Source organism: Taeniopygia guttata, chromosome 2, assembly GCF_048771995.1.
Source record: "Taeniopygia guttata chromosome 2, bTaeGut7.mat, whole genome shotgun sequence".
Classification (NCBI taxonomy): Eukaryota; Metazoa; Chordata; class Aves; order Passeriformes; family Estrildidae; genus Taeniopygia; species Taeniopygia guttata.
The window spans coordinates 66177327-66199683 of NC_133026.1; the positions used below are offsets into that span (position 1 = coordinate 66177327).

The following is a 22357-nucleotide window of genomic DNA, read 5'->3' on the forward strand; positions in this document are numbered from 1 at the left end:
GCCTGTGCTGCCTTTTCTGAAGAGCTCAAGAGCTGCCCCAAGGTCTGTCCTTGAAGAGGAAGTTCGAGTTCTTTACAAAGAAGTAGCCAGATTTAGACACCAGCCTATTTCTTCTGGGACCAGTTCTTTACTGCTTTGAAGTCTGCTACAAGTTGTGTCAGGGAAGGTTTAGGTTTGAGTATTAGGAAAAGGTTTTTCACCCAGAGAGCGTGGTTGGGCAGTGGAACAGGCTCCCTGGGAAAGTGGTCACAGCACAAAGCCTGAGAGAGTCCAAGAAGCTTTTGGACAATGCTTTCACATTGTCCACATGTGAGAATCACATGGTGTGATTCTTGGGGATGGTGCTGAGCAGGGCTAAGAGTTGGACTCAGTGATCCCTGTGGGTCTCTTCCAACTGAGCATATTCTGTGAAATGTGAAAAAAAATCCTCATTAATATGTGTTTTACCAAAAGGAAAATGATCACTTGAACCAAAATACCAGAGCAGAAATGCCAGCCTGGCCCTTCTCAGAGACTGAAACATTCTCTGTATGTCTTAAATAATATGGGAAAACTGAAACATCATATGAATGCCATTAAAAATGCCAGGGAAATATGTGATTGCCTCTATATCTATTTAAGGATGATGTAATATAGCTTTCATTAGGGAAAGGTTAGAGGCTCAAACACTGTCATTTTTTTCACAAGGAAAGTTGTAATTTCATGCCAAATTTTAATTTCTTTCTCTCTGGAATATGAAAAAATGCTGTTTAATTACATCTAATTTTGACAGGGTACATCTTGGAAAATGAACCTTCACTGAGGAAAACTTGTAATTTATGCCATTTATAATTGCACAGATAAACTTGGTTTAAAGTCTTATAGAGTAGAATCAATAACTAACAATTTTCCCCTTTTTCATAATTTGTGTTAGATTTATAAGAGTTCTTTCAAATGAAAGTAAAAAATTATCCTCAAGCTGTTAGCACAAGTACCCCTGCCCTCCATTGTCATTCATTTCACGTTTTCATAAGGATATGATACTTTATGAAAATAATTATTTTTCTCCTGGGGCTTTTTGGTGGGTTTTTGTTTGTTTGGGGTTTTTTTTTTTTGATTTTTTTTTGTACAGGGAAACCACGTCTTATCTTCTTTAACACCACACAAATGATAAAAATGTTGGTTACAAATAGATGAAGAGACTAGGATCGCTCAGCCAAGAGAGAGAGGCTAAGTGGCAGTTCACTCAGGTTTGTAGGCAGGTGTAGGAGGACAGGAAAAGGCCTTTCTTCTCTTAACTGCATCTGCTCAGGAAGCAATCATCGTCAGGTGCAGGGTATGTAGCTAAGGCTGCAAGCCATTAAGTGACTAGGGGATTCTAATGCTCCCTCCTAATACTATTTCTCTTTAGGGTACACCAAGAGGGCCTGTTGCTGTGGTTTTGGGCTTATCCCCCTACAGTGTTTTGGGAGGGGAAAGAGTGAGAGAGCATGCATTTTAATCTCTGCAGCTGCTGTTCTGACACATCAGCCTCTACAGAGACATAATGGCACACTAAGCCTCCAGAGGTACTGTAAAGCATAACTGCAGTCTTTTGACTAACTATTTCAATGGCTGGCAGTTGTCTTCATTTATTCATTTATTCCTATTACTTTGTCAGTTATTTGGGGTTTTTTTCCTTGTCTTGAAGTTGTATGTGGGGTTTGGTTGGTTGATTTTTCTTCTTTTATTTTTTTTCCTTCCCTCTAATTTGATGTTATGTATGGAAATGGAGAGTAAGGTGCCTGTTTACCAAGAAGTGCATTTTGGATGTGATATTGGGGGCCCCTGCCTAGGAGGGACGGTGTATTTCTGATGTCAGTACCCTACCTGCACTTAGCAAGACTGGAGGGGGACCAAATGAAATAAGTGCTAGCTCCACATAAAACAAGCAAAACAAAATGTGAGTTCTCAATGCTTTGAAGACATTGTGTTTGAGTAAATCTTGTTTGTTGAGAGAGAGGCTTAACAGTGCGTTTAGAGTAACTTTTAGGTAAATTGCCCTGTGGCAGGATTTGGTAGTGGTTTTTAGGTGTCTTTAAACATACTCAGGAAAATTTTATTTTTAATAACTGTATTGCTAAAGTGAGTGCACCCTGCATCCACAAGACTTGACAGTCATCTTTGAACTTTGTTTCTCTTCTTTATCCTAAGTATTTTGCCACTACCTTGGAAAACAGGGAAGGACAACTGGCTCAATTTCTTGAAGCAGTTCACAGTTTTCAAGTTCCATGATAACTTTCTTTAACAATTTAATTCAGAGTGAAACGAAAAGCATCTAGTTCAGATCTACAAAGAATTACAGCATGCTCCCAGATAAACTTTGAGGCTTTTAGTATGAAAGGCAAAAAGTTTTACACTTCAGCAATATACATGGGAAAGTTCACAGAAATAAGAGTAGAATTATGTATTGGTACAGCCATTTAGTACTGCCATTGGAGCTCTTGCTGAAACCTTTCCAAATACATGTTTTGTGCAATCTGCTTTGAACAGGAGTCCTAATACTTGAACCTCATTGCACGGACTCATTGTACAGTGGAGTGGGCAAGAATATTATCCACACTGAGCTACTAACTGGCCTTAAGGCAGCCTAAGGCAAAGCTGCAGGAGGTGCTGAAGAAAGGGGCCAGTTGAATGGTTGTCTCTGCTGTCATAATTTACAATATTTCTCCTCTCTTGCAGCTGTAAAAAAACAGCAGTCCTGCTGAGAATGATAAGAATGTGGATGAAATTATAATCAGAATAATAACGTGAATAATTGGAACTTTAATTTGATTACATAGCAACTGAATTCAATGTAGGTCTTTTTAGTTACAGCAGTTTGCATCCAAGTCTGAATTTAATGGAGAAGTATATCTGCACCCTAGTTTAATAAATGTTGCGTAGTTATTCCACTAGTGTTAGAAAACTTTCAAGCGACCTTATCATAAAACCCATTCTTGAACAGTTTGAGGAACTCTAGGTTTCTTGATAGCAGTGCATCAATGGCATTGTAATTGCTGTTGATTGAGGTGTGTGATTATCATTCACAAAATTTGGTTTCGTGTTCCACCACTATTGATGTGCACAGACCAAAGCTGAGATCAGTGGGCTCAGCTGAAATAACTGACTCTATGAATTTGGTATGAAATGTTTTCTGGATATTTACACTACAGTTCATTTCAGTACTACTGCCTGAGGTGATGCATCGCAAGAAGCAAATTGCCTTGCGCTCAAGGTCATACGCCAGAAGGATCCTTAGGTGTGCCACAGTTCCTGTGTCTCTAAAAACACACCTTCTGGCAGGAAGTCCCATCATGATGGTGGTCTTACTGCTTTTGCTAGGGGGAACCCCCTATGCCACAGAGTGGCATAGTCAGAGTGGGAGAAAACTGTAAAGATGCAGCATGTCTGTGTGGGATAGAGCCAAACTAGGGCCGTGTGGAGGAAGTGTCACGCTCTGAGCAGAGAGCGTGACATAATTTTTCTTAATGAGTAAGAATGTGCCCTTTATCCTGCCTGATATGTGAAAGAGGGGAGAAAGAAAACACTCTTCTGAACTTGTTCTGATAATCCTGCCCATGTAGCTAGTAAGGGGTACCGGCTTCCTCTTTTTCCAGTTAAAGTAAGAACAAGACATCATTTAGCTCTGTAATTCCCCATTGCAGCAACCAAGTTACCACTAGATTAGCTAAAAAGGAATAATTTGTATATTACTGATTTTCTCTTTTTTCTAAAAACCTTCTACAAATGTCTTCTAGGTCAGCCTAGCAAGGTCATTTGCCTGTGGTGGCAGGTAGGCAGGTTCAGAAGGTACAGTTTGGTATTTGATAGCTGCTTCTCTTAATTTTTATCCTTGTCAATGAATGGAGTTCTTTTCTTTATGGGGAAAAAAGAAGGAATTAATATATCTTAGTTTGAGGAAAATTCTATGGGTTTTTTTCTGTTATTTGGTGTCTTCCAGCATTTTTGTGAGCAGCTACTGCTTGGGGTTCATTCTCAGCCTGCTCAAGTGAACTGTAATATGTGTTCTATTTCAGTAAAAAAATCTTGACTCCCTACATACTCCTTCTTTGGGAAGATGCACTTCTAGTTCACTTTTAGTTTGCTAATTTAGTTGGTTTTTTGTCAATAGGGATAACCATCAAAGTGCCAATATTAATTTGTAGTGGTGAAAAACTGCCTTGTAAGTCACACACAGAGGGAGGACTGGCCTGGTGTAGGGTTGAGGTTGTGTTATGCATGTACAAAAGTTGAGTTCTCTGAACTTTCACTTCTGAAAGCTTCTTCTTGCTCAGTGGAAGTACCTTTTTTGTTTGTTTTTAACAATTAATAAACATTCTGGTTTCTTAATTCCACCTCCCACAACTCTCCAATTCACAAGTAACCTTAAATGTGAGAAATCTGAGCAGATTTTTAAGCCCGTTTTCCAGTGTTCCGTTACAGATGTTTCTGGTTTAGTACAACACTTGCAAAAGCCTTCCTTGTGCTGCTGTCACAGTGGGCATAGCCTGGGAACAAACACTTGGGAGCAAAGGAGTTGGTCTGTCGCTCAAAAAATTTGCCATTAGCTGTAAAACAACTATTTTGAGCAAATAAACTTAAAATACCGTATCAGCTTCTCTTGTTATTTCTTTTCCTGATATGCCATAAATGAAATGGAAGCGTGAGAGCTGTGTACTGGGCGGCTTACCATTGATACCTCCACCCAAGTTTCTTTGCCCTGAGACCTGAATGTGCTGGTCCACATCTCAGATAGCTGTTGATGCTCTGCCTGGTTGCTCTTGTGCATAAATGAGATCTAGATACAGCTGAAATTTGGCTGTGGTCAAGGGGGCCTCCAGACCTGCGTGGCTCTGTAATCTGACTGGAAGCAAGTAGACCATGTTTAGATTTTGTGATAAGCCATGTATGCACTGGTAATATCAGAAGTTAGATAAGATGCATTTCCCAGAGCGTTACTAATTCAAACACGCACATTTGTTTTGTTAAATAAGGAGAAAGCATGGCAAAATTAACTTAAAAAAAAAAAGGGGGGGGGGGGGAAGCTGCCTGATTCTTAGATACCACTGTGAAAAGATGCTATAGAAATTAGATAAAGATACTGAATTTAATGTAATATGGTCCTTTGTGATCTAATTACACAAGAATTGCTAGGGTTTATTTTGTAAATGAAACAATTGGGGAACTTTTTAGAAAAAGTATTTAAGTCAGCATAAGATATAAAAGCAATTTCATTTAAACTGGAAAAACAAGAAATTGTAGTACTGTGCATTCATTCCACATAATAAATCATATCATATTGAATGCTCAGGATCTGAGGTGGCATTGAACACTGGTGACTTTCCAGGAATCAGCAGTAGCTAAATTGGTGCAAGTAGGCAAGATATCAGTCTTTTGTTTCTGGTTCAGTTTAAGGATAGTCCCTTGGAAGTAAAAAAAAAAAACAAAAAACCCAAGATTTCCCTGACCTGTATTCAATCCATCTAAACACAAAGAAAACTGATTTTTTTTTTTCAGTTGAATTCTCCAAAAAGTAAACAAAAATTGTGTCTGGAAGCTGTATTGCTCAAATTTTGCCAGTTTTACTTGTAGAAGGCTTGTTTTAAAGCAGTATGATGTGAAGCAAAGGGATTAAACTCAGTGGATATGAGCACTTTGAAGCACGTGGCTCTTACTGTTGTATTTCACCATCTAACTGTCTAGCTTGAACTTTGTACCTTTCATAATTCAATCAGTGTTTCCTATTCCTTTCTCTAGTGCATACCTGTGGTTTATGTGAAGCAGGGGACTGCTTGTTCTTGGAAACTCACCAGGGCAAGCCCCTACAAGCACAAGACGGGGTCTCAGGGCATTCTTCAGCCTCAGGTTGGAGGGGGACAAAGCCAGCCGCACCTGCTGGTTTTTCCCTTATTTCCCTCAAAGCATAACCTCTTTTTTTCTAAAGAGCTCTTTAGGTCACACAAAAGTGATCTTATTTAAACCTGTGTAAAGCTTCCTGCATGGATATATAATCTCATTTTAGAACAGGGTGTGTCCTGTAAACTAGCAATCATAGGCTAATCTGAAAAATGTATCTATCTGAACTCAACTGGGTACCCCAGCAGGATTTAGACTAGTTTAATTCTGTTGATACAAAATTATACCACTTGATTCCTCCAGTGTAATGTCTACACACATGTAAAATCACACCCATAATTAGGCTGTAATTACCAGGTGTTCTAATGTTGGTGTAGATAACTCAGGCAGTTTTGAAACAGATCTTTTTCTGGTCATGTTTTCTGTGGTGGTGTCATGTGGGAGCCTTGGGATATCCAGAAAGGGAGGTTCTTGAGAAGGCAGAGCCAGACTTTGTGTGAAGGAGCACAGAAGCAGGACTAGTGACAATTGTCTTGAAATGAGCAGGGAAGAGCCTGATTTGCCAAAGGGAAGTTAAAAAAAAAGAAAAAAAAGAAAAAAAATTGCTGTCACTATGACAGCAATAAGGCCTGGACCAGCCTGCCTAGAAAAGCCATGCAGCCTCCATTGTTGGAGGCTTTCAATACCCAGCTGTACAGAACTCTGAGCACTCCAGTGTGTGATCCAACGTCCTGGGCTCATCTCAGATTAAATTAAACCTAATGGTGTAGTCTAGGAGTAACTAACATGCACCACCCACTAGGGGCTTTTCTTACTGGGGTCTTTAGAGGAGATTTGAAAGAGATCAGAGGAGCATGGATGGAGTATGGGGGCAGGGTATGGAGAGCAGAACAGGAGAGAGTGCTAACTTATTTGTGAAGGGCAGACACGGAGATCACTGAAGGGTAACACAGTGAAGGACACTTTACACTTCATGCCTGTGACACTATTTGATCACCAGGATATACTGCTTTGCTGAACTGACCATTTGTACTCAAACACATTAATAGAACTCTTAAAATTGCTCCTTCATCACCTTCCTTCTCATGCCCACTTAAATATGTCGCCACCTGTCTCCAAAATTAGAAAAGTTATCACCTTATATGATCTGCTTTACTTAAAGGGAAACACTTGGGTGTGCAGAATACTTTCTCAGCAAGCAGTTCTTCACAACAAAAGCATGTTTACTTGGATTCATCTGACCTCTCCCTTCTGGCTGCTGATAGTATGGAATTTCTGTTTGCTTTCAGGAGCACATGCTGCACCTGTGATGGTCCTGTCATGGTCCTGTCCTGGATTTAGTGTGAATGGTTAGAGGAAGAGCTAGTATATGTATTTCTGTGGTACAGACTTCTGTGGTGCTTGTCTGAGAGTTCTGCATTGGTACCTTTTGTAGTCACATTATGAAGATTTTGAATGCAGAACATCTGTGCAAAACATGCTGACTCTGACATCTGAATGACATTTAGCACAAGTAATTCATTTTACAGAAAAGCTTCCAGTTATTATATGGGATGAGGTATCTCATCTGGTATTATCAAGCTTGTTCCCCAAATAACAGATAGCTGAATTTCTAGCCATGTGCTTTTTCCATTTCACTGACCAATAGTGTCCTTGGTGGGTTTTTCCCCATAGTATACTCACACTTCAGCATTTTCTGGAGCAGATAAGTATTGAAGGCTAAAAAAATAATTACTGTTCTTCATGGAGGAGCATAATTAGATTTTGCAACTACAGTGCCAGTGTTTTGAGAGGAACATGGTGGGAACTCTCCTTTTCTCAAAACAGCTGCCCTATATACAAGATTTCTAGTCCAAGAGACAGTTAACAAAATCTAGCTTTTCAGGTTTCCAAATTAGATTTTACATGTACACATCATTACATCTGTGAAATGCTTTCAGATTGCCCTGATTACAAAATACTTCTTGTAATCAGATCAAGTTGAACAGGAAATCCCAACTAAGTGCAGTATCTCATGAGTAATGGTTGTACAAATACTTTAAATAAATTGTGAGCAATTTCTTATGCAGTGGCTTTAGCTAATGTTATTAGGATGCTTAATTGACTTTTCTCTATGTCAGGTTTAGGCATAATGCTGAAATGTGAAGAGAAGAAAACATCTGAAACTAAGGTGCAGTGCCTCATTTACATTGAGGCATGAGTGACAATTTTTCTTTCACAGATCTGTAGGAAAACACTTTGAGAAAAAAAAAAAGCATGAAGCAAAATTTGGGGCCTGTTTGGAAATACCTGTTTGGATATGCAAAGAAGGAAAAAAGATTCAGGGGATGGGATGAGGGAGCATGTGCAAGAGAAGGGGATTATCTGTAGACAGGAAATTGTTACTGATTTTTTTCATTGTGTCGGTCAACTCCACACAATTAGCAAAACCATTCCTGAGATTGGGAGATGGGCATTCAAGTTGATTCTGAGTGCACAGCAACAATTTTTTAAGCTGTGTTCTCTATCCTGAAGTATATATCATTATATGGTGAGAAGAGTCTAATTTTTAAAGTTATTATTCTTTTCCTCTATTAAAGCCTTTAAAAAGTTTGGCTTTCCACCCTGCTTCCAAGTATTTGTACAACACAGGTTTGTTTCCTTACAGGTTTTACCAAAGTGGCCTGGAGATTTCTGTTTAGTTGGCTTTGAGTTGGAGGATTAGAGGGACTGGGGGGATTGGGCTTTTTTTTAATACACTCCAAGCTGAGTGGGAATATTTGGTTGGTAGGAAAGTCAGTTCTTTTGGTTTGTGTTTAAGAGTTCTTGTGGTACATCATTGATTATATTGTCAGGATCTGGAGTCGATGTTGCACACAAACAAGTTGATTTAATGCCATTGTGCTTTCTTTTGTCATTTTGATTTAGTTGTTGAATTTACATCTAACTCACCACTTGAATATTTAGTTATACAGACTGATTTGTATCAGTAATATATTTTCTTAACAAATTAGATTGCTTTGTTGTGGTATAATACAAGAGGATTTGTCCAAAGATAAAGGCGAAGACCCAAGCCAGTAGACATTGCTATAGCTATGCGAAGATGTTGTATTTCTATGAATTGAAAGTGAAATTATCATTTTGTAGGTTTTTGTAATGTTGGCATCAATACATAGATGCCAACATTACAAAAACCTACATAGTTCAAAAACTATTTCAATTTCAATCACTTCAATATTCATATAAAAGGAGCCACTTTGATTCAACTATCAGTGTTTAGCGAAAAGATGTAGAATTTTGCAAGATTTTAATTGAATGAAGTTAGTTTAAAATAGACTTCAAATTATGTGGTTTATTTTAATATCATTGCAATGTGAATCTTTCACATAATATTAATAGGCATTGCAACTTGTTCTACAAGATAGCACAGCAGTTATTTACATAAAACATTAAGATAAAGATATAAAACCAAGGGACTTCTCTTATGTTTGCTGTTCTGTTTTAAATTATTTCCACTTTATAAGCAAAAGCAATATATATGCTGAGAATTGCTGTGAAGAGAAAAAAGCCTCTTTTCAATATCCCCCACCACTATCTCCCCCATCTCTTCACCATTAATTTTATTGATGATAAAACTATTTGGAATATGCATGAGTATTGCTAAGGAGCTGCAGCAGAAATGGATTTAATAATTAATGCGCAGGAATTGTTTATTTGCCCAATATATTGTAAAGCTTCGTCATTTCAGTAATGATAAACAGTCTTGAGCACTGAAAACACAAAGGAAAATGAAAACAGTCTCTGAGATTTGTTTATCATTTGAATATGTGTTTTTAATATTTTTAAATAAATGCTAAAGCTTTTTTATACATTCGATACCTACATTTTATTTATTAGTGGCCACTTGCTAGATTTCAGTGGGACCTTACAGAAAGAGTGATCAAAGTGAGATCTTTCTTTTATCAGGAGCTTGTTCCTTTCATTAAAAGAATCCATTGAAGAACACTGTCCCAGATTTGCCATGCATTTTTGTGTAGCTCATGCTCACAAATATATAGCATATTCAAATATAAATATTATTCCAACTATCTATTAGGTATTTATTTTTTACAATTCAGCCAGTTACTCCAGTGTTCATTTTCTGCATTTGGGTTTCTTTTTTTGCAGTGCAGTGCTTTTGCTGTTTTTCATTTTATGTTATTGATATGGAGCTGTCTCATAAATTTATCAGACTTATTCTAATCTCGTTCTGTAAACTGCTTGCTTCTCTTCCAATCCAAAGCAATCCACAAATTTTAGGTGGCTTCTCCAATTCTGATAGCAGAGTAACTGCTGAAAATATCACATGCACCCAAGCCCAGGAAGCACATCTCCCCAGGATCCTACTTAAAGCATGTTATTGGTCTGTGCTGCATGATTAGTAGTTACTTTTGTAGATAGATGTTCCCAACAAATTGGTCAATTCAACAATGATTTAAGGAACAAAGTCAACAGGCCTAATGAAATACAACACTTGACAATCACGTCTTCTGCTTCTATTCTCCTTTCATTCTGCCATTCCCTCCAACCCATGAGGTCAAGAAGGAAATTAAATTGATTAGGCTTAACCTTGTTCTTGAAAAGTCTGTGGCATTTGGGGGTTGGGGTGAAGGAAGGTGTCATACAGCTGTTTGTTTAATAATTTAATATCATTCCTGCAGACAATCAAGCTGACTTGCCTGTAATTCTTTTTCTTCCCTCCTTTTTTTGAACACTAAACACTATGTTGTTTTTACCCAGAAATAAACTGGCATTTTTTCCCACAACTTTTTTCCACCTTGTTCCTAAATAATACTGGCGTAAATATTATCATCTCGGTGACGTGAATAAAACTAACTTAACTAAATATTGCTTGACCTGTTCTTTCTGTATTTTGACCTCTATTCCTCCTTCATTGTTAAAGCTAATTTAGGTACTTAGTCGTATTATTAAAAATTAACTTTTTTTTTATGAGGAGGCTTTAAACACTTTAGTCTCATTGTAGGCTCTCCTTCCCCCTTGATTAATGGCCTTGTTAATTAACTGAAATAATAGACTTCCTCTTGTTCCTGGTGTACTTAGAGAGTTTTCGATATTTGTAAACTGTTTTGCCTCTTTACCTTTATGATTTTACCTGATTTTTTTTCCTTCATATGGATGGTGAGCTATATGGGTTTTTTTACTTCATGTTTTCTTTTAGTTCCTCCTGCTTTCTAAGTCCCTGAAGTGTCTCATTGCTCCTAATTAGTGAAGTTGTTAGTTTGCTACAGCTTTTAAAAGAATGAAATGTATTTGTCCCTATTTTGTATTTATTTTCTTGTTGATAAATCCTGGAGCACCTGCTCATGCTTCCTTTTAGGATGATACTTGGTTTCTAACTTTACAATGTTTTCCTGATGGACAATTCATTAAAGCCATCGAAGGACAAGTGCATTAAAGGTGAGTGACTATGAAAGAGACATGGACATACTGGAAGCAGGCCAGTGAAGGGCCTTGCAGGTGGTTAAAAGCCTAGAGCATCCCTCCACTGAGGAAAGGCTGAAACAGCTGGGAAAGCTCTCTTGAGCTAGAAAAAGAGAGCTCAGAGGGAATCGCATCAATGTCTAAATACTTGAATGGGGGGCATAAAGAAGATGGTGCCTGGCTGTTTTATGTGGTGCCTAGGGACAGGACCAAAGGCAATTGCACAGACTGAAACAAAGGAGGTTCCTTTTGAACATCACTAAATAATTTTTCACTGTGAGGATGACCAGAAGGGTCGTGACGTCTCCATCCATGGAGATGTTCAAAACCCAGCAGGTCATGGTCCTAGACAACCAGCTCTAGGTGATCCTGTTTGTTATGGGATGTTAGACCAGAAGGACTCCAGAGGTCCTTTCTAATCTCAGTCCTTCTGCAATTCTGTGATGGCTTGACACGTCATGATTGTGGCATGTTCTTGTTCTCTTAAGGCTGTAGCTGTCACTGCAAACACTTCTGAAGTGTTGGCTTAGTAAACTACAGCTTAGTATAATACTTCAGAGGCTAGTAAATGATTAAACTACAGTAATTTTGGAGTTTGCCAGGCATATTTTAGGTAGAGATGAGATGATGGGATGCACTGATACTGCCACCTAAAAGATTATGTTTGCGCTTTTTTTTTCTTTAGAGCATCTTATTGAGTTGTTGGTGTTTTGTGATTTTGTTTTTTGGTGTTTATATGTTATTCTTTGTTCATTTTTAGTTTTTTTTTAATTGTCACAAAAAATACCTGCATGGTTTGGGTCTAAGTTCAGCACACTGGGTCAGACTTGTTTCAGAAACACAGGCTTAAAAGGGTGCTTTTGTTCATCAATTCCAGCCACTATCATGGACATCACATCCAAGATCCGAAGATCTCTCCTAATAAGCAGTCATCTTCTCACTATATCCTTCCAGTTGGAGAGAGAAGCAGCAGGCGACTGTTTCACTGACGACTGCTAGTGACAGTGTTCCTGGTTTACTCTAACTTCAGTTATTTACAGAAGATCAAAATAAGTCACTTGGAGTGGTAGTAAATGTGACTGTCATTAGTGAGAATTTTTGTGTAGCACAGTCCCAAGACCTATTTTCTTTCCTCCTTTACTTGTTATATGCAGCATCCCAATATGTAATGATGCTTTTTGCTGATATCCCTTCTAAATGTAGTGTGTTGTCAGGTAATTGTCCATCTCTTATCTCAGGGGTCCTAGAATTAATTTGGTTTATCTTTTTTGGTTTATCCAATTGACAGTCAATCACAGAAGTGTCATTGTAAGTCCCAGAAATATCTTGCTTTTCAGGACTTCAGGCTAAAATTGCTCAGGGAACAGGTATTTTCTGTTTTCTGATGAACTGGCAACAACTCGGAAGGCTGACATTAAGTCACTAGTTTCTTCCTTTGTAAATCTGTTTCAACTGAATTGATTTAGACACTAATCATACACACTCAAACCATGGGGTTTTGTAGGTAGATTAGATGGCCTATTGTGGTTTTCAGAGCACCCCTCTAGCAGACATGATTTTATAGTTCTGTTCATGTGTTTGTAGAAACGAAGCTCAAATAGTCTTCAAACAACTTGTATTTAATTTCCCCTTTAAACCTATGAATGTTTTCTTAGGCAATCCATAATAATCCTTGAAAATGCAGGCCGTCGTGATGGGGGAAGCTCTGCCTGATGGCATTTCAAGAAGCCTCACGGTATATTTACCATTATCTTTATCTTGTTTTGGATGAAGCAGTGATTTACTGGCTGAGACCTCCTCAGTTGAGGACCTGAAAGATACCTCCTGTGCCATCTACCTTCTCGTGATTATAATGTAGTGCTTAGGTCAGCATGTGAGAAGGTTTTTGCTGTCGGGACCTCAGTATATCTGTGCTCTTCTCCACTCTTTCAACTTTAGGATTCTCTTTGGTGTGAACACCAAAGCCCACACTTGCTGCCTTTTTTATTCTGTCATAAGCTGTTGTCCTTCTACGCAGTTTCAAGGGTTTATTTTTTTATTTCATTTTTTTTTTGTTCCATGAAGAGTTGCAAGGAGACAGTGAGAAATATCTCCTTAATGTGACATTACTGTAGCCTGTCATAAAACACAAGTTTAGGGAACACAAAGCTTCCCATTATGAAGATATTTTGACAACACTGGATGTGAAATATGACTACTTTGTCTATTGTAATATAAACAGGTTACATTTTCCTAATTAGTTTTTAGCTTTTCTTATTTTTGTAAAGTCATTCAACACTTAGGGCAGAACATCTCCTATACTGCAAAAAATGTTGAACTATTTCTATTGTGTGTGTATAAACTTTACTTGGTCCTTTATTAAATAAAAGAAATAATGCATCTGTTGAGGGGAGGGGAGCCTGCATACCTTGAACATTTCAAGGATCACTGAATAAACCTGGAAGCCTACCTCTGTTAAAGAAAAAAACTGAGTAAACAGAAATATTATTGCTCAGCTGTAGCACAGTAAAAATATTTTAAGATAAATAGAAAGTTATCATAGGCTTGCACAGATTTTAATCAACTTAAGTTGAACAGTGCAAGTGGTGTTGTGCCCAATATTGCTGTAAAGTGTGTGTTGCTGTTGTATTACTTGCCCAAGATGTCCAAACATCGATAGCTACAGTTGGAGACCTACACCAAAGGCCCTACATTGCCACCTTCCCAGGAGGGGTATTCCCCACTTTTGCCCTAATGTAGCAATTAGTGTTTTCTTTTTCCTCTTTCCATCACTGTGTACCCTGATGAAAGCCCTTGTTGTGGTCTGACACAGAGTGGGGCAGACCCTGCTGGCTCTGTGGAGAGGGATGGACATGTCATCTGCTGCAGCTTGGGATGGGATCCAGGTTTCTGCAGGAGAGGGGTGAGGAATAAACTCCTTGCTTACCATCAAGACAGGAGCATTTTCAGCTCAGCTGCAGATGCTCCAAGCCAGATCCTCCCCCAGAAAGGAGGAAGCATTAAGCTGTTTGGGTTATTTCCTCCTCAGGCATGGTTGCCTGCTTCTGGGACAAAGGCAATGGACTGGATGGAAGCAAGCTGCCTGCTGATCTGGCTCCAGGCCTCCCACTGGACCACAATAATATACAGACTTGCTGGCATATTTTGGAATTAAATTTGCATGTTTGGACTTAATGTATTGTGTGCATGTATGAGTGGCTTTCTTTTCCACTGAGAGATATTTGTTGAGTTGTATCTTCAGGTAGTTCCAAGCATGCAGAACAAATGACCCAGCTAGGGACTTCAGGGACTACGATGCAGTAAAGTTTTAGGTCATCCATTCTGCTCAGAAAGAGCTTATTTTAGGTTTTAATCCCTATTTAATTTTCTTTCCTGCTTTCAAAGTTTCACTAACGAGGTCTACAGCTCTGGGTTTTTTTTCATGGGTGAGCAGCCCACACTGCTTGCCACAGTAGGTGTTCTGGACCAGCAGCATATCACATTAGCCTGAACTGCATGGAACTGCTTGAGGGTGTATTGACGAGTAAGCAAGCCTAAAACTTCTCATTTCTCAGCCATCTATCTTGGAAAGTTTGAAAACTGAGAGAAAATGTCTATGCAGGAGCAGATATTTTTTGCAAGGGCTTTAACAATTTCGAGTTGATGAATCAGGAAGTGATTGATTGAATCTTAATAGATGGCCTCTATAATCTACCTTATCTCTCCTTGAATAATTTCTATGCAATAGACTGTCATGAGTGTTTTCTCTCACACTGTATTTGCCACATGAGATTGTCTCCACTCTAGAGGGGCACTGAAACAAAATCTGCTCTTAAATGAGTGAAGCCTCTGTCAAAGCTAATAGAAGAAATCCATATTTTAAGAAAACAATGGACATTTCATCTAAATATTTAATGATAAAAAATATCAGTCACCTAGCTTTAGTGCCAAGATGGCTAAGGTTTAGAGAAGCAGCATGGGTTTCCAACATGATACAGTTGGTTAATGGCAGGGCAAAAAGTAAAACCAAGTCTCTGAATCACAGCATGGCTATTTGATATTTTGAACCCTATTGTCTTGAGTGACTTCTTGGAAGCCATTGAGGAAGTATTTTGCAGAGCAAGAAATAGCTCCTATTTATGTATATTTCTAAGATCATTTCCTTAGGAATGTTTTCTTATCCTCTCTTATTCTATAGTCTCATTTGTTTTCCACTGGTTCTAATGAGCTTAGTCTTTTCCTTGAGTCATGTGCTTGGCTGCTGTCTTTGCCAGCTAAGGTTTCTGACAGCAGTTTGGTTTTTTTTCTTCTTTTCCTTCTGTACCTGAAAAAAAAAATAATTGGAGTAAGAGTTGCCTTACTTTTCTTGCTTATTAAATCTGCAAGCTGGTGAGACCCCAAGTTACTCTCCTAGGTCTATTAGCACAATTTGTGCAATGGAAGAGGGCGTCTTCAGGTTCATAATGAAAGATTTATTAAGCCTAAGGCTTGATGTAGAGAATAGATAATTTTCATCAGTCCAGTGTATATACTTGTATCCTTTGTGGTGGAGTTTTTATGTCAAAAAAATAAAAAGGCAAACACTCCATCCCCCCAACAACCCAAGGTGTAGGCTGGTTTTTACTTGGCTTCTTGACAGGTTCTTATCTGTGGTCAATATTAGCAGAATTAACTCTCTGTTCTCTAGTTTCTATGGTGTGAGTAAAAACAACATTTCATGTGTCAAGTTCCATGGTGTATCTATTAATATCCCCAGTCATTCATGTTATACAAGTGAGGAGATGTTAAAAAAGTTTCTTCTATGTTAGATACATCTATTTACACCCTCCTTGGCTCTGTAACAGAGAAGGTGTTATCCTGTCTCTCTGCGAGGTTGTTCAAATTTAGTCTGTTACGAAAACAAGTTTAAGACAGCCACTGAGGTTTTCATGGTGAGCAAATGCTTCATATAAAGGAATGAAAAATGTGCTTCATTGCTGTTACAGTTCTTAGCATTCCTGAAGCCTTATTATTGGTGTCCCTGTATTTTTTTTTTGTTTTTGTTTTAATTTAATAAAGTAGATAACTTGAAATGCTCTAAGAGAAACTGGCATTGTAAACAGGTAGAGTTTAAAAAACACCCAGCTTAATCTGGGGGGCTCAGGAATTTCCTGTGTAAAATTGTCCTACAGCTTGTAGCTGTTGGAGGGTTGGCACTGTTTGCATGGTGTAGTAGGTAAAGCACACTCTGGTTTGTGTTTGTAGTAGCTAGATGGCAATGACAGATTGAGTAAAGTGTTCAAGCCCCTTCTAGAAGGTTTCAGACCTAAGCATGAGCAGTGAACTTTGAGCTTTGTCCAATGGCAGAGAATTATTTAATCTGATAAATGATTAATACAGTCACAAACAGAACTTTGTGAATAGCAAAGTCTCTAAAAAAAAAAATTAAATTAAAGAGCCACAGGGAAGACAACCAATTAAAACTATCTGTCAGCTGTTCATTTGTTCATGAGAAGAAATTTCGAGTCTGAGCACATACAGTCCAAGTGATTGTTGGCCATCAGATCTTAATACCTTGTATAACAGCATGTGGGAACTGCTTAACAGCTCCTTAATGGGCCAATATCTTGTTCCCATTCATGTCTACAATTGCCGTGTACTCTCCATGTTTTGTCATAGGTCTCTGTGCACATGGTTTCCCTGGTTTGAGGCAGATCTAAATCACTGAGACTAGGCATATTCTCAAACAAAAGAATGAGGAATCAAGGAATTTCTCTCTTTTAATTTGCTATTTAGGCCAAAACTCTTTATTGGATAAAGTTATGAGCAAGAGATGATTTTTCAGCGAATGTGAGTGCCAACCTTTATGGTTTTGAACTTCCATTTTCAGAATAGTAAAATTATGCAAATACTATATAGTAAGGTCAAGCCCAGAAACCACCAATTTTGTGGAATGCCCAGCAGGGGCATAAAAACTGTGGGCTTGCTTCCAGCAGGAACTTTGTAATCCAGCTGAAATGCTGATACTTGAGAGAATTTCTCTGCCACAGAGGGAGCTCTGTTGCTCATTCTTCCTTTTTTTTGCCAGTGCTGTCAAGCTGACTCTTTGTGTGGCCTCTCTGACAGATGGAAATCACTTAGGAAGGAACAAATGGAATGATTGCATTTTTAGTACAACTCTCTCTTCCAAGTGAAAAATAATTTACATTTTTAAAATACAATATTAATAACTCAAGGTTATGAAGGAAAATATTGACTAGCAGCTGTTTTCTCTTCCCTTCTGCTAGCAAATTCTTAGAAAGCCAACAGAAGTGTCTGCTGTTACTCTGAAGACAGTAGTACTTCTCTGCCCAGTGACATTATTGACTTGACCTGGATCTATAATGGATCCTGAAACTGCTACCTTGGTGGTTAACAGATATTGCTACCCCATCATGTTTTATTTTCTAAATATTCCCTATGCATTTTTACCCTTTACAGTTATGATGTTGAATTTTGTTTTTGTTACCCCTACAGACTGCAGACTAGCATCTTATACTTAGAATTCTTAAGCAAAATTTGAAAAAAGTAGCAATGTAATATAAATTCTGCACTCTGACCTGATGGATGCCATCTGATATCCTGATTATATTAATCAGTCCTGTTGCTAACTATACTGCTCACCTGATGTCCTAAGAGAGTGTTTTAAGGTTGAAGGAACCTTAAAAAACTCATTTGGGACACCTGACTACTGTCTACATCAATATTAAACAGTTCTTTCTCTTTTTCAAAGAGATGTAGCTTCAACCTCCTCTGTATTGGCACATTCTCACTTGAGTGTCCCTTTTTGATGTGACAAGAGACTGGTTTACTTTGGTGCTTTTAATTCTTTTTTACTTCTTTGTAGTCAAGCCATACTGAGTTCCATAATACCAAAACAAAAAAAAAAAAATCATCTGGATTTTGACTTAACCTGGAGGCTGTTGTTTGGATTTGGTTTATAAGCAAGATATATATAATTGTTCAAGCAAGATATATATAATTGTTCAATTTAGAAAGAATTACAAATGGTATAACAAATAGATTTTTTTTTCTTGCATAACATTTGTGTAAATGTCCTAGAATTTGCATTAATGTAAATAATTATAAATGAACTTGTCTATTGGGTTCCCAGTGTAGCAGATTATTTTCCTTAGATTAATGGCTTTGTTGGAAAGAGTGAATATTCAAGTTTCCGCATTTTTTTCAAAATCAGATGTCTTTGCATAACAGATAGGCATGTTTCTTAATAATATGTTTTTAGGTAACCACAGTGACACTGATAGCTCTCCAAGTGTTACGTAATTTCAAGTTGTATAAAACCTATATATTTGGGAACTAAATGCAGGAATCTAAAAACTGCAAGAATACCTTTCATTTTTTAATCTATAGCCATGTCTGTTACCAACATGTTCTTATATCTCATGAGCATTGATATGTTATCTTCCCATTTTCCAATCGCAACCAGGTTCTTTTTAAGAGCTGTTTGGCACTGGCCTGCCTTTAACGGCAATAAGATAACAATAATGTATAAATTGTTCTCACTGTTCATCCAGGGCTTTTAGGCTTTTGTAAAATAACTGGGTTTCCCAGTGCAGTTAGTTGAGTGCTATAACCACTCAGGCACCATAAAATGAGGTATTCAAAAGCTGGAGTGGGCTGCCTGGATCAGGCTACATATCAGTGTGAGTGGAAGTCTTTCCCTCCTGGATGGGCTGTTCCAATGCACCTAATCCCTTATGTGGAATCTGAAAATGCAAATCCAGCTCTAGACTTAAAGACATTAAATTGAGAGTTAATATCAAGGAAGAAAGGCTTAAAGGGGATTTTTTTCATTCACGCGAAATTAATCCTCCATGCAGTGGCTGATCCAGCTTGATACCCTTAGCAGAAGGGCTGTTGAACAGGCACACTCACTGCTGAGACATCTCTAAAGTTATTTAATTTTATCACAAGGCCCTTGGAATTAAAGGCCAGGAGACAACAGTTAGCTGCTTCTTGTCTGAGTCCAAGCATCATCAGGAATTATATCCTGCCACAGCCTGCCTGACCTCTGTAAAGATATATCAACTTAAAAGTGAAAATAATTTTATCCTAAAGTATGATGGTGTAGAATTTGGTGACTTATTATTTTTTTGTAGTCCTTCACAACTGGAAAGGGAAGAAGGGCTGCTTTTTGATGTCATCAGGGCATTAACAAGCCATCACCAGCGGGAACAATAGTTGGCATTTTTGCTATGCTTTTCAGCATTCAAGTACCTCACATGCATCAGTTAATGTTATTCACCTCTCTTGGTTCAGCAGCCATTAATTTTCCTCTCCTTCTGAAACGGGAACAATTGCCGGATGTGATTGACAGTTTATTCAGAGCTAGAATTATCTGTACAAAGAGGGAGCTGTGGGTTGGGGTTACTTAACTAAACCTCTCCAATCGCAGTGGGCTGAGTGGGCCGCAGGTGCCGAAGCAGCTCCCTGGCACCTGCAACCAGACGTGACGGAACTGTGGCCGAGGCACAGGAGAACTTTATTTGTCAGCAGCTGGTGAAGAGAGATTTCGATGCTGTGCTTGACTTTCAAAGTTCAAATGGAAATTTGCCAATGCAATTGTATTTCAAGCAAGCAACACGAGCCGACCACATGTCTTTATATGGAGTTCAACTCTGGGTATGAACTTATTTTGGATGTGGCACACCTGAAGATAATTGTGGGCTTTAGCAGGATATGGGTGCTGTCTGAGCACCTATATCCTGCTGTATGAACAGTGATAAGGGAGACTGCAGGAAAATTATAATGTGTGGCATTCTTTGCTAATAAAACTCTCGGAAAATTCAGGAGAGGGGAGACATTTCTATAGGATTATGCTGTTGTGGTTTTTGTTGTTTAAACCAGTACAGCTGAGTGCAAAACAGTAATCCCTCTAACAATTGTGGGAAGTTTAGAATTCAGTTAGTCTTTTATATTATCTGAATAGGTAACTATTTGTTTTATTGGGTTTGGGGTTTTTTGGTCAGATGTTGTGGGTTTATTTATTTGGGTTTTTTCAAGGTATAAGCTGAATTTATGTTCAGCTATACTATTAGACCATCAATTGTCATTCAAACAAGTGAATTTTTAGAGTAATTTTTCATTTTCTCTATAGTAGTTTTACTCTGTCCCTTTCTTTCATTTTATTTTGTGGATCTTATCCATATGGAAAAGTACCTGCAAGAAAAATGATCAACAGCGTAGCTAAAGTGTTTCTTGGCAGCATTTTCCTCCTTCCCCAGTTTTGCAAGAGGCAGTATTTTTCTACCATGTAATGAAAATTCATGTCACCTGATGATTTCATCTCTTAAGCAACCTGAATTCTGCTTGATCAGCATGAGGAAGAGAAGATGGTATGGCAGAGCATTTGCTTATACATGTTCAAATCTCGTAAGAGAAACAGAAGTTAACTTGGGTTCACACAAACCTTTGCCACAGTTCTTTCTTTGTAGTGAAAGTTTTTGTCCCTGGAGGTTTGACTTTACAGAGGGATGGGATTTGACTCATGACTTTTATGGGTTCAGAGACAAGAGAAGGAAATTCTTGCAGTGTAAGAAAATATGTGTAGCAGCTATGTAACCGTGAAAAATCCATTTTTACTCTCAATATTTAACACAAAATTAGAAAACAGTCTGCCTCAGAGACTCTAGTTCCCAAGTAGGTAGACTGAATCAATAAAGACTAATCAGTTTATTTGAATCAGAAAATCAAGGTACTCTGCAAAACCAGATAGAACATTCTTCCTGATACAGTGATAATTATATTTCACACTTCCCTTCACTTGAATTTATCACATAGTTCCATTCATTAAAAAGATTAGGTAGCTATCTGAACCATATAACGCCATCAATGGGATTACTAACATAATTTTTTAATTAGAAAATGGGGAGTTTCAAGAATAGTCAGCAGCTAGCCACAATCACAGTAACAGCTATGGCCACCAGGTAGTAATACTGTTATTTTCCTAGTTTACTTTGCTTTTGGCCTCCTTAAACCTGCTCAATAGTTTTCTGAAAAACAAGCAGATGTGAGAATGAGTGAAGTTCGTTCTTTTCAGAAATGTGCTGAACCTGAGAGTTTATTTGCCTTCTAAAAATTTTCCATTTAAACCTATTCATCAGAAGGCTTTTTATCAAAAGACATAATGCCCTGCATTTCAGCACTTCCATTGCTTTCTGTTTTGATACTAGTTTATAAAATCATGTGCTGCTTTCCTCTCTCCACTCAGTTTATCTTTGTACTTTATCATGGAGCATCTTGGAATAAAGACAGTTAATAGTGTGCCAGTAAATTAGCTATGACATCTGTTACTTTCAAACCTTTTATTGGCAGAAGTGTCTTGAAGTTCAGGGAGATAGGGAACAACTTGCTCCTTCCTATTAGATGCTTGCTTTTCCAGCAAGGTTTAACTGTGCTAGGCCAAGGTTTCTTAGTCACCCTGTGACCTCTGAAGTCTGAGGCAAGTCCTGCCCAACTCCCACTGATGTCCACTGTCCCTCCTGCTTCAAAATATCTGCTGACTTAGTGTTGCTTTCTCTGGCTTGCTTCCAGCCTCCTTCAGAGTCCCTTCTCCTGGGACCTGTCAGTCTGTGCCTGGCATCTGTCCCTTTTTCATTTGTGTAGAGGCAAAGCAAAAGCAAAATAAAATTTTCTGTTTTTTTTTTTTTCTTTTTTTTTCTTTTTTTTTTGGAGGGGTAATAGTTATTTTTTCATCAATACCTGCCTTTTGTGAATGCATGGTCCTTACTGGGTTTTAAAGGGATTATTGTAGCCTTGAAATTGTACAGTCCCTTTCTCTTAAGGAAGGGAGTATTTGTTTTAGAGGTCCTAATACTGTTCAATAAAATTGACCTACTGTGTGGCAATTGTACCTCTGGGTAGGAGAGATTGTTCTCCCTGCAGGAAGTCCTCTGTCGCTTTCAGAAGCTGTTCTTTATTGATATATCTGGCTTCGGTTCCTCTGACAGCGTCTGAGCTTACAACCACAAACCAGAGGTGGCACTAATCAGGTAACACCTTTTAAGACAGCAGTCTGGCTTTG

The 22357-nt window shown here is 38.2% G+C and overlaps 1 protein-coding gene and 1 long non-coding RNA gene across 12 annotated transcripts in view; both read left to right on the top strand.

Moving 5' to 3' along the window:
* LOC140682325 (uncharacterized) overlaps positions 1 to 20944 on the top strand; it is a 57076-nt gene extending 36132 nt beyond the window's left edge. Inside the window, exon 2 of the long non-coding RNA XR_012053908.1 lies at positions 1 to 20944. This exon is cut by the window's left edge and continues 20470 nt beyond it. This is a non-coding gene — a long non-coding RNA (uncharacterized lncRNA).
* The window catches only part of PHACTR1 (phosphatase and actin regulator 1), a 298139-nt gene that overhangs the window by 52651 nt on the left and 223131 nt on the right, over positions 1 to 22357 (top strand). The window lies entirely within an intron of this gene.